The sequence below is a fragment of the Mastomys coucha genome, unplaced genomic scaffold (assembly GCF_008632895.1).
Source record: "Mastomys coucha isolate ucsf_1 unplaced genomic scaffold, UCSF_Mcou_1 pScaffold22, whole genome shotgun sequence".
Classification (NCBI taxonomy): domain Eukaryota; kingdom Metazoa; phylum Chordata; class Mammalia; order Rodentia; family Muridae; genus Mastomys; species Mastomys coucha.
In genome coordinates, this window is record NW_022196905.1 from 17,075,946 (window position 1) to 17,089,123 (window position 13,178).

The following is a 13,178-nucleotide window of genomic DNA, read 5'->3' on the forward strand; positions in this document are numbered from 1 at the left end:
GGATGTTGGATTTTGTCAAATGCTTTCTCAGCATCTAGTGAGATGATCATATGTTTTTTGTCCTTGAAAAATATGAGTTCTTCCTTGATATTAACCTAGTCTACTTTCCTTCCAGGTTGAATATCATTTTACTCAATAAATTAGTATATGTAATATTTAATTATGTTCATGATAGCTATCACTTTAGAATCTTTAATATGACTTAGGTAAGAGAATAATGTGAACTGTGCTGTCTCCTAATAGAGAGAAGAAAAGATAATGTTCAAAGTTAAAAAGGTTTTTTTGGTTGGTTTGTTGTTGTTTTGCTTGTTTGTTTTCATTCATAGAATAAGTTTTTTTCTTCTTCTGTTAGAATTTATGATTCATATAATTTTCTATTTTAGTGAAAACCAAGAGACAGATTTATTGAAGGTGACTGTTTTATTAAAGGTAAGCCTTAAAGAATGAGTTACAATGGTAGGAAAACGCTCTTGAAAATCTCTGTCCTTCTGGCTATTACACTGGAATCTCAGTCCTATGTGGAGACCTAATCTAGTTGAGTTTGTCAATAACCAGGAGATGGGAGGAATACTCAGGTCCACTTGTGTCATGCCAAGTAGATAAGAATAATTATCCCCTGAAGTGATTTGAATAAAAATGGGCCCTATAGGTTCATAGGGAATGGTAGTATTAGGAAATATGGCCTCGTTGGACTAGGTACACCCTTGTGGAAGGAGATGTCACTGGTGGTAGGCTTTGAAGGCTCAGAAGCTCAAGCCAGTTCACTTCCAGCTGCCTGTTGATCCAGATGTAGAACTAGCAGGTCCTTCTCCACCACTAAGTCGGCCTGCCCCTTTCCATGCTTTCACCCATAACAATAATGAACTAAATCTCTGAAATTGTAAACCAGACCCAATTAAATGTTTTCCTTTATAGAATTTACCTTGTGCATGGTGTTTCTTCACAGCAATAAAAACCCTAACCTCTCTAATGAGAGGATGTATTTTTCCTTCCCAGAATTCATGCCTACTTTGGTACTCATTTACAGAGCCCAGGCCATACAGATTTTTAAGGCAGCCAGATTTTCTGCATTACTGAGAAATGCAACATTTTTCATTTTTCTTGCTTCATCTCTTTTCTAAGCATGGTTTTGATAATACCTTGGGCTTTACTTACTAGAAACCACCCTTCCTATTCATGTGGCTGCTTGCCCACTATGTGGTTGACCTCCATGCTGACTTAATTTAAGCAACATGTTTTGTTCTCATTTTCTTTTCTGTCTGTCTCCTCTGGGAACTGCTAAGATTTACAGCTTCCTGTTCTGTAGATTTCTCTTAAACTCTAATAAAATTGTCCCCAACTTTTCTTTTAGGTATGTTCTTAATTTCTTATATTAACAAAACTTATAATCCCAATAGGGGACCCTGAATTCCCTGATAACACAAGTAAAGAAAACTTTTGTCTCAAAAGTTCCTGTTGGTACTTGATGATACAAGAATTTCTATGAGATATAGGTGGGACATCGTGGGAAAGTGACCGAAAGACCTCTCCTGTGAAGGCCATTCTTAGGCTTTCTTTGAAAATCGTTATGTACTTCTCTGGTGATATCTGAATTTTCTTTTAAAACACAATACTTTTCTGTAAGTTACTTCTTATACCAAAGAGGATGCCTCCCTTTAGAATACTGTGTGAAAGGAATGGGTTCCTAGAGGATTAAAAGAGAAGGAAAAGGAACAATAGGCCTACCTCTCTACTACACTGCTTTCCCTTACAATTTCGTTGGAATATGAAACACATGCACATGTATAGGATGAAATACACTAATGTAATCATCCACATGAGAAAAGGAACCGTTCGGATGAAGCTAATTAAAAGTATTCAAGTCCATTATTAGAGTGGGCCTATGCTTCTCTTGGAGCTAAAGCCCAAGACCACTATATATATTTTTTATATTTCTTATTTGATATTTTCTTTATATACATTTCAAATGATATCCCCTTTCCGGGTTTCCCTTTCTAAAAAAAAAAAAAAAAAAAAAAAAAAAAAAAAAAAAAAAAAAAAAAAAAAAAAAAAAAAAAAAAAACAACCCTATTCCCTTCCCCTTCCCCCTGCTCACCAACCCACCCTTTCCTGCTTACTGGGCCTACACTGGGCCATAGAGCCCAGGATCATGGGCCTTTCCTCCCATTGATGACTAACTAGGCCATCCTCTGCTACATATGCAGCTGGAGCCATGAGTCCCACCATGTGTACTCTTTGGATGGTGATTTAGTCTCTGGGAACTCTGAGGGTACTGGATAGTTCATATTATTGTTCATGCTAAGGGGCTGTAAACCCTTCAGCTCCTTGGGTCCTTTCTCTAGCTTCTTCATTGGGGACCCTGTACTCAGTACAATGGATGGCTGTGAGCCTGTACTCCTGTATTAGATGGGTACTAACAGAGCCTCTCAGAAGATCAGGAATCCACAATAGTGTCTAGGTTTGGTAATTATATATGGGAAGGATTCCCAGGTGGGGCAGTCTCTGGATTGTCCTTCCTTCAGTCTCTGCTCCATACTCTGTCTCTATATCTTCTTCCATGGGTATTTTGTTCCCCCTTCTATTTACTTAAAATATGTCTTTAAATGTTAACAAATTCAGATAAATTGAAATCATGTAACTTTTCTCTTCATAATGCAATAAAAGTTAAAAAAAAGAAAACAAAAACAAAAAGACAACAACAACAACAAAACTCTTCAACTGTGTTCTTATAGCTCCTCCCTTCATATTGCAAAATAACTTTATGGTCCTAACTAGTGCCTCTGTGTTCTTTGTTAAGTAGACCAGGAATTACATGCCTAGAACATGTGGTATGGAAACATGCCTGCCCTCTCTAGAAACTTTTGAGAATTAGCAACCAATTCCCCTTAGCAGGAGGACTTGAAAGCCATTTTTTTTTAGTGTCCCCCTAGTGTTATAAATGGTGTCTATCTCTCTCTTAATGAAGCCTATTTTTGGAGTAAATCCAGCTCTTCCCCTTCAGTGCCTCATCTCTTAATTCATCATTAACTTAGAGTTAATTTAGACATTGGGTTATTATATGTTTGTGTCCATGAAATATAAACATTCTATGGGAAATGTGGAGACCATACTCTCATAGGATTATGCTATCCATATTTAGTAAGACAATTGTTTCTTATTCTATATTTTGCACTGAGACTATTTTACAAGCAACCTTTGTGCTGGCTTTTCTTGGTTGTCAACTGACTACATCTGGAATCAATGAAAAACACAAGCAGATGACTACAACTGTGAACAATTTTTCTTTACTGAAGCATTTTAGGTGGAGGACCCACTCTAAATCTGGGCAATAAAGGACAGGTGAGAAAAAAGGTTTTACATTTTGCCTGCTTGCACTCATTGTTACTGGCAAGATCATATATCCTGCTGTTGAGATATTTCTTAACTAGCATTAAAGCCTACTTCTTTGGGATTCAGACATACTAAAAACCAGCTGAGATATCACATTTTATGTATTAAATATTCATTAAACTACTGGGCTTTTCTTCTGGGTCAGCCATTGATTTTTAGCCTAGCTGGACTGCTCACTGTAAGCTCCCTTAAAGCACATATAGTTATTCTATTAATTCTTTTTCTTTAGATAACCGCAAGTAAAACAGCTTTTGACTATTTTGAGAATGCAGGATGACTGTATACCAGGATAAATATGGGCAGCATCACTAGTCACTCATGGAGCTGAATGATAAATGACTTGTTACTGGGAATGAAAAGTATGGTACCTTATATATTTATAAGGGTGAATTGAGACTGTAGAATCATGTAAGTTATTGAAATAATATTGAGGAAAGTATGTCCCAGAACTTATTAGACAAAATGCACTAAATAAACGGGCATAACTCTCGCACCTAGATCTCATAATGAAGCTGACACCTAACTCTGGGAGAGTAATAACATGTCATCAAACATTTGACCACTTACTGGATACATAGACTAAACATAGGGAACATCATACTGTCTTGGTTTCATCATGTCTCCTTCCTTTATTTTGAGGTGAACTACTCAACTACCACCTACCAGTTCTTCTCAGTCATCTGGATCTAGACCTATCATCCTTGCATCCATTCATTTTCTTACTCCATTATCTTCCCCTTGTACTGCCCTTTCATTTCTAGAGTTGACACAACTCTTCTGGTTCTGCTCCCAAATCTATGACAGGTACAGGCATTGTAGCTCCTTCAGCTTCTTCCTGTACTTTGGTTATGCATTTATATTTCTATCAGCCAACTTTTGAACCTCCTAAAACTCCTGGTCTCTTTCATCCTTCTTATAATTTTTAACCCTCCCACAAATACTATAATGCATAATGAAGAGATTAGTAATTAAAATAGAAATGAACAGGTGGACATCTATTAACTCCCATTGAGTTCAGTAAGGAAAGTGGGTCTGAGAAACTGTTGCCACTGAAACTGCTGTACATTACAAAGCTATTGTCCTGCAATAATTCATACATTTTAGAAAGATACTAATGTGTCTATGCCTCAGACACAACCTGCTTACGGCAGAAAGCATAAAAGCCTTCTAGTTTTTACATGTAACTTTATGTAAAACTCCATATTTTGTTGCTTTAGATCTTTGCTCCACTTTCTCAGGGTAGCATTAGATCAATAAAATCAATACCTCTTTGATTTTTCTGTAAGGTCCAACAGTTTACCTGTACAGTAACACTTCAGAGGTTTATCAAAGCTCCTTCATTTCCCAAGTCATTGACCAGTGCTACAAAACCTTAAATTTCCCAGTGAATACACTTTTAAGTAATGTGTGTGTAAGGTCACATGGCGTTATTCCAAAGACAAGACCTTGGAGGTTGCTTTCATATACCTCTTTCTCTTCTAACTAAAAATGCAGATTTTAAAAATAACAATATTATAAACATAGCATATATTTTATAGGTCATAAGTAGCCCCAAAGAGTTAAATACCTCTAGTGAATAAATTTTAAATAACTAAAAAATTTAACCATTGCTAATTCCAAAGCAATTTAAATACTGTAAGTTTCAATGCTTCTCTAGAAACATCCATATAGATTACGACACAAATTTACAATAATTGAGCCTCTTTCAAGAACATAAGCTTGAATAGTGTTTGGTGACATGAGGCCCTTCTCACTGAGGCTATTCCTAGTCATTTTTATCTGTATAGATGTTGAAAAGTCTGGATAAATGCTGACTTAGCTTCAAAGGATTGTTGGCAAGCCACTTTACTCCTTAGCCCTTTCATTTTTAGCTTTATAGGAAACTCATCCCACCATGCCCAAGAGCAAACATAGCAATAGACAGGAACTAAGGATTTCTAATGACTGCATTTTGAATTATGCATTTTAAAAAGCTGCATTTGGAAAAAACAGTTTCTAGTTTTACACAATCATCTTGCTCCCATTTGTCACTGTGCAGGCTTAGGTCTTATGGAATGTAATTATTTTTTTTCTCCTTTCTTTCCTATCAATTGTGGCAAGACCTCAAGTCCTGAAACTCCTATTTTACTCTTACAAAGAAAATCAATGTCTCTCTCCCCAGAGAACCCACTGTGCCTTGAAGAACAATTTATCGGAGAGTTTCTAAAGATTCCAGATTTAATCTTGTTTGTTGACAGGCTGTACCTTAAGACTGAAGGGTGAAATACACAGGAAGGGTGTGCCTTAACAGATTTCATTTCATCCTTAGAGTATAGTCTTGATGAGAGTCAAATCCATTCTGATGACAGAATCCTTCTCACTTATCATGTACTAAAGAACAGAAGCAATCACTGGACCAGCTAACGCCACCTGTCCCTCTACTTTGCTTTGCTTTTTGCCTTTAGCTTATTTACCCACTGAATCACTTTTTTTTCTGAATTTGCTTTTGGATTCCAGAAAAAGATAGGACTGGCCAAAAAGTGTGTTTATGACAAGGGAGAGAAATCATTCCCAAACAACCAAATAACCCACAATGTCATTGCCTTGCAAAGAGCAACTACCACACATAACATAATAAGGCTATTCTCCAGAGCAGGAGTTATCATCTTTCATGAACCACATTGTTTCCTTCAAGTCATGACATCAATAGCAACTTCCCCAGAACCACTTGCTAAGTAAAAGGTAAATAATAATGAGTCTATTGGAGTAATCCAAATCCTTGCCCTATCAGCAACACATATGCCTAGCCTCTCTTCCATTTTCATTTCCTGTAAAACAACAAAAATCCTTGTTAAACCCCTAGAAACAGATATAAAGCCAGTGAATCACTTAATTCTTCCTCCTGGTATGATCATTTTGCTTAAGTCTCATTACCTGCTCTCAATTCTACTTATCATTTTGAATGATATATTGGGACCAATAATCAAGTATGTCCTATTTAGATGTTTTAAGAGATTGACATTCTGCTCTGAAACTTTAGCAACTGGACTACAAGCAAAAAGAAACAAGAGACTTGTTATATGCATAGACAAATATGACATTGGAGTGGTCCAGCACTTTGTAATGCTTTTGGAGCAAGATTTTAATTGTGATGTTTAAATGTGCATTTTTGTATGTATGTATGTATGTATGTATGTATGTATGTATGTATACACATGAATGCTATGGTGAACAAGCAAGAGTCATAGGAAAACTTCCAAGTGTTGTCTCTCTCTGCTCTGTAGATATCATAATGGAACTTAGGTTGCTAGGTTTAGCAATAAGCATTTCTAGCCAATGAGCCATGTCCTGGCCTTGCAATAAGAATTCTGAAACTCAGTAAAAAAAAAAAAAAAAAAAAAAAAAAGACAAATTAAGAAGAAACAATGGGAGGAAGGATATGCTAGGTATTCTAATACCTTCTGAGATACTTTTTCTCCCTAAAGTCGACATATGAAAGTAGATGTAGAATAAAAGCCCCTATGCCTGCAAGACTTTAGAAAAAAAAAAAAGGGATTTCTGCTAAATACAGTGGTGATAAAAAACATCAGTTCTTGACTGTAGAATCCTAAAATAGTTATCAAAAATATTTCAGATGTTATATTATATGATTAATACCTCCAAAAATCTCCTGATATTTATTCATTTGTTGTATAAATTCCAAAATAATTTCTTAAGGGACTTTTCATAAAATAAGCTAAGAAATTAAGGACAAATTGCCACTTGATCAGCATTATTGAGTCATTTTACTGATTCTTGGGTCTCTGTGCTCCATAGCTCAACTCTGAAGATGGATGCAGAATGAGAAGTAAATGCTTGGTTGTACCTGTGGAGATTTGTAAAGTATATTTCTGTCTTTGCACCTAAACTACTGAGAGCATATTCTTTGGATGAAACAACCCTTTTCTTTGCTAATAAGATGGAACTTTCATACTAGAAGAAAATGAAACATGCATTTATATGGTAAATATCCTACCTTTTAATATGGGAAATTCCGTCATTTGTCTGATGAAGATTTAACTGGCACTGGTAATAGAATACTTTGTGTTTTTCTACTTACTCAAAAGAATTAATTATCTAATGACTCCATTAATCTCAATAATGAGGATATGTGGAGAGAGCCAAAGTCATGGTACCAACCAGTCTGGCAAAAACAACTTAATGACTTGCCATTTTTGAGCTGTGTTGGCTGTCAGTGTAAGTGTTGCTACCATTACAGCTTTCATTGACTCACGTTGGTGTGTTTGACATCATCAGATCTGGTTAGTTAGGTGTTCTGAGATTTTCAAACAGACAATTTAATATTTCAGAAGGGAGTGTTTGAGGAAGAGTTTCTCAAAAATATTCCTTCCACTAATTAGTTGAAAATGAACCAAAATAGCAGCATTGGGCCTGTAATTGTTAGGCTATAGCTGGCCCAAAGGTACAGTGAACATGATAACTTATCCCTTCCTGGCCCCAACCTAACAAAATTAAAAAGCATATACACAGGAATAATGTGGATGGCTGTCTCTTGTCTCAAACACCCATCTGGAGTCTTATGTCACAAAGAATATACTAATTAACTGACCACTAATTAAAATCCTACAGGGACAGAACAGTTATGTATCATTTACTTGAATGGCCTAAAAAGGTGGAGGGTAGCTTTTCCTGCCAAAGCTCACATCATCTTGGGAAGAATTCAGCTTCAATTCTGTATTTATCCAGAACTAAAGGTAACCAGTTGTTTGTTCTTGTCCTATCCTACCTGTCTTGCTATTTCCACAAGGTATATTTTATTTCCTTATATTCTGTTCATTAAAAGATTATTTTAGGCTTTTGAATCTCTGGACTGATCAAACACACTCTCATCCTGTAGTGTAGTATGATGCAAATCTGACTTTGGGAAAACCTATATTTTCAATAAAAAAAGGCTTGCTTCACTTCTCTCTTGCTTCTTCTTTAATATTGTTTTGAGAAAGCCTTCTAATGGAGAAGTGCCTAAACTTCAGCAGTAGAACCAGAAACCCTGGAGACTTTTCAGTCCTCTTTTAATATATACATACCTTTCCTTGGTACTAAGCACACAGAGATGGCAAAAGAAACATGACTAACACAGACAGTATGCCTACTCTTGTACTCACTATCTGTTTCCCCTATATCTTCTCAAGAGAGCCTATATTTAGAACTATGATTAAAAAAATAAAAAAAGAAGGGCTAAGATCGAATATATACAAAGAAATCAGGAAGTTAGACACCAGAGAACCAAATAACCCTATTAAAAAATGGGGTACAGAGTTAAACAAAGAACTCTCAACTGACAAATACCAAATGGTTGAGAAGCACCTAAAGAAATGTTCAACATCCATAGTCATCAGGGAAATGCAAATCAAAACAACCCTGAGATTCCACCTCATACCAGTCAGAATAGCTAGGATAAAAAACTCAGGTGACAGCAGATGCTGGCAAGGTTGTGGAGAAAGAGGAATACTCCTTCATTGCTGGTGGGATTGTAAGCTGGTACAACCACTCTGGAAATCAGTTTGGCAGTTCCTCTGGAAATTGGACATAGTACTACCAGAGGACCCAGATATACCACTCCTGGGCATATACCCAGAAGATGCTCCAACATGTAATAAGGACACATGCTCCACTATGTTCATAGCAGCCGTATTTATAATAGCCAGAAACTAGAAACAACCCAGATGTCCCTCAACAGAGGAATGGATACAGAAAATGCAGTACATCTACACAATGGAGTACTACTCAGCTATTAAGAACAGTGAATTTATGAGGTTCTTGGAGAAATGGATGGATCTGGAGAACAGTCACAAAAGAGCACACATGGTATTCGTTTTCTGATAAGTGGATATTAGCCTAGGAGATCGGAATACACAAAGTACAATCCACAAACCATAAGAAACTCAAGAAGAAGGAAGACCAAAGTGTGGATACTTCGTTCCTTCTTAAATGGGGGAACAAAATACCCATGGAAGGAGTTGTAGAGATTAACTATGGAACAGAGACTAAAGGAAGGACAATTCAGAGACTGCTCCACCTGGGAATCCTTCCCATATTCAATCATCAAATCTAAACACTATTGTGGATGCTAGCAAATGCTGGATGACATGAGCCTGCTATAGCTATCTCCTGAAAAGCTCTGACAGTACCTGACTAATACAGAAGTAGAGGCTCACAACTATCCATTGGACTGAGTACAGGGTCCCCACTGAAGGAGCCAGAGAAAGGACCCAAGGAGCTAAAGGGTTTGCACCCTCTTAGGACAAACAACAATATGAACTAACTAGTATCCTCAGAGCTCCCGGGGACTAAAACACCAACCAAAGAGTACACATGGGGGGACTAAAGGCTCCAGCAGCATATGTATAACAGAGGTTGGCCAAGTCGGTCATCAGTTGGAGGAGAAGACCTTGGCCCTGTGAAGGTTCTATGCCCCAGTGTAGGGGAATGCCAGGGTCAGTAAGCAGGAGGGGATGGGGTGGTGAGCAGGGGGAGGGGAGAGGGAATGGGGGTTTGTTTTAGTTTTAGTTTTTTTATTTTATTTTATTTTATTTTTGGAGGGGTACCTGGGAAAGGAGATATTGTAAATAAAGAAAACATCTAATAAAAAAAAAGAGTTGAACACCATCCTCAATGTCTGGCCCATTGTTTCAAATAAGATGTTCAGGGACTCTCAGATCTCTTGGTCAATTTGTAGATTGTGCTACTGGTGGAATAATATTGATCACAAGTACAAATAAATGCCTTCAATGGAAAAAAAATTAAAAAAAGGTACTTTTAAACACAGTACAGAAATCTTACAAGAATAAAATAACATATAATAACCTTATTACTGTGTTATATTTTGGAAAAATTGTCTGTGGATCTGTTAGAATATAACTTTTAAAGAAGGCGGCTTTTAACAAGGATAAGAAATCAAAAAGCTCCAGGACACAGATGGCTGCTGCCCAGGATCTGAAGAAATCAATCCAAACACCTGAATTGTAGATTGTTCCCCGTCTTTTATTAATTATTTGGCAATTGCTTTTCACACACTTGTCATATAATACTTTTTATCTTTAATCTTTATTCACTTAAGCTTTTTGATTGGAAGTAAATAGTACTCAGGTTTCATCTACAATCTTTTTAAGAACTGTATTCTTAATATTGTTTTCTATATTTTTTCCACTACCTGTGATACAAGTCCAACATTTGTCTGGATTTCTTTTTGAGTTTGCCAGAATAAATGATGAAAATAACTCATGTACACGGGTTTTCCTATGGTTCCCCATAATCTTTTACAGTATCAATTACTGATAATTGTTTAATTGCTTGGCTTTAACTGTGTGTCAGTTGTCTTAGACTACACAAAATAATGAATACTGTATGATGTACACAACAGTAGGACTCTCTAATAGTTCTTAAAATAGGAACATCAAAGTTATACAAGTCTAGCTATCTGAAAAAACAACTCATACACAAAAGAAAAATTATGTTTAATAAAACAACACAAGAATTGGTCATTCACTGTTTCCATTGAGCTAAATGTACTGTGTAGATATTTCTCAGTCCTAGTTATTATTTCTCTTAATTGAAATTCCTACATTAAACTCTCTGAGACCAGCTACTCAACATTCTGTAACTAAGGTACTGACTTTCTATGTCATGAATGAAGCCATGTTTAGCTCGAGCACCAAGATAGTGAATCCCAATGGCGAGAAGCCGGACGAGTTTGAGTCTGGCATCTCTCAGGCACGGCTCAAGCTGGAGATGAACTCAGATCTCAAGGTCCAGGTGCGGGAACTCCACATCACCGCAGCCAAGGAAATTGAAGTTGGTGGTGGTCGGAAAGCTATCATAATTTTTGTACCAGTTCTATTACCCTCCTGATTTGAAGCCTGCCTCTCTTAACCACACCTCTCTGCCCAGCTCCTGTTATTTGCCACGCCTCCAACCTGGTTCCAGTTACATTCAGAAGCTCCAGCTCCACCTCCGCCTCCGCGGAGAAAAAAGGAAGTCGCTGATTGGACTGGCATGCTGCCGTACATGGGGACTGGTTTTGCCTCAATTATTTCTACGTGTTGGGGGAACAAATGGGAGGCATTAAAATTCAAGCTGACTGAGTGACCACAGCTCATGTTGTCTAATTTTTATCCTCCCACGTGGGTAAGGTACAGTATGGCTAGTATACCTACTCCTATCTCTTTTTATCTCCTCCTTTTTCTAACTCCATATTCCAGGTACCCTAACCCTTTTAACGTTGCTGATGGACAGCAACACAGTTCCTCAGATGAAATCTTTCCAGAAAATCCAAGTCTGGCTAGTTCGTGAATTGGAGAAAAAGTTAAGTGGGAAGCATGTAGTCTTCCTTGCTCAGAGGAGGATTCTGCCCAAGCCAACCCGGAAAAGCCATATGAAAAACAAGAAAAAGCGCCCCAGAAGCTGCATCATGACCACAGTGCATGATGTGATGCCACCCTTGAGGACTTGGTCTTCCCAAATAAAATTGTGGGTAAGAGGATCTGGATGAAACTGGATGACAGCCAGCTCATAAAAGTTCATTTAGACAAGCTCAGCAGAACAACGTGGAGCACAAGGTTGAAATTTTTTCTGGTGTATACAAGAAGCTCACAGGCAAGGATGTTGTTAATGTTGAATTCCCAGAGTTTCAGTTGTAAAGAAAATGAATGAATAAAATGTCATTCATAGTAACTAACTAAATAAATAAATAAAATTTACTTGATAATTTCATGCTTGCATATAATTGTTTGTTCAAATCTACTTCTTCACCTCCTCAATAGTTCCCCATGACTTTTACCATCCAACTTCATATGCTCCTTTTAAAAATTTACTGAGTCCATGAATACTGGCAGTGGATATATAAGCAATGAATTTGAAGTAGTAATGAAAAGTCTCCTAAATAAAAGTAGCCAGGTCCACATGGATGGAATGCTCCCAATAGTAATACCAATCCCTCTAAAATCTTTTCATTTAAAGAGAAATGAAAAGAATGTTATCAAAATACTTTACAATGTCAAAGTTACCCTAATATGTAAACTAAGCAAAAATAAACCAAATGATATTTACAAGTCAATTCCTTGAGGAACACAAATGGAATTTTTTCATAAAATATTTGTACACTAAATTGAAGTACATATTAAGAATATTATTTACCATGTTCAAGTTCTTTGTATTATATCAAGCCTAGAGCATTTTGATGTACAAAATCCAATAAATATAATACATCATACAGATAATCTGACAGAGAGAAAACACATGATTGTCTTTAAATACATGGTGAAAGTTTTAACAAAATCCAATACCACTTATATTAAAGACCCATATGTAATTAGGAGCTTAAAGGTCAATATGATGAAGTCTAGCTAAAACAATGATACTAAATTCTGGGGCAGTGGGCTGTGATAGGCAGCATGGTCCCTGGTCAAGCTCAGGCTTAAAAACCCAGTGACCCTGCAGGTTAAAACCCTGAAAGGGACATTAGGGATTTTGCCATGCTCCTGGGCTCCTAGCTCCTGTCACATAGCTACAACCCTCTACAGCCCCATAGAGAGGTCTGTGGCCATCAGTCACATAGGAGCAGCACCCCAAGCCCTCCCACATGCAGGTAAGGTATCCCTAAGCTCTCAGACCAAGCCAATGGGAAGTACCTACTGTCAGACCCTGACCCACCTCAAAACTGTATATAAGAATCCCATCCAGGAGGAATAAAGGTGTGTGAGAACTACTCTGTTATCTGAGAGCTTCTGTCATAAGAGCATAAGAGCACTGCC

General features: G+C 37.1%; 1 pseudogene; it reads left to right on the plus strand.

Moving 5' to 3' along the window:
* The first annotated feature begins 11,064 nt into the window (after window positions 1-11,064).
* LOC116069186 lies at window positions 11,065-12,126 on the plus strand (annotated as a pseudogene).
* Window positions 12,127-13,178: the final 1,052 nt, after the last annotated feature.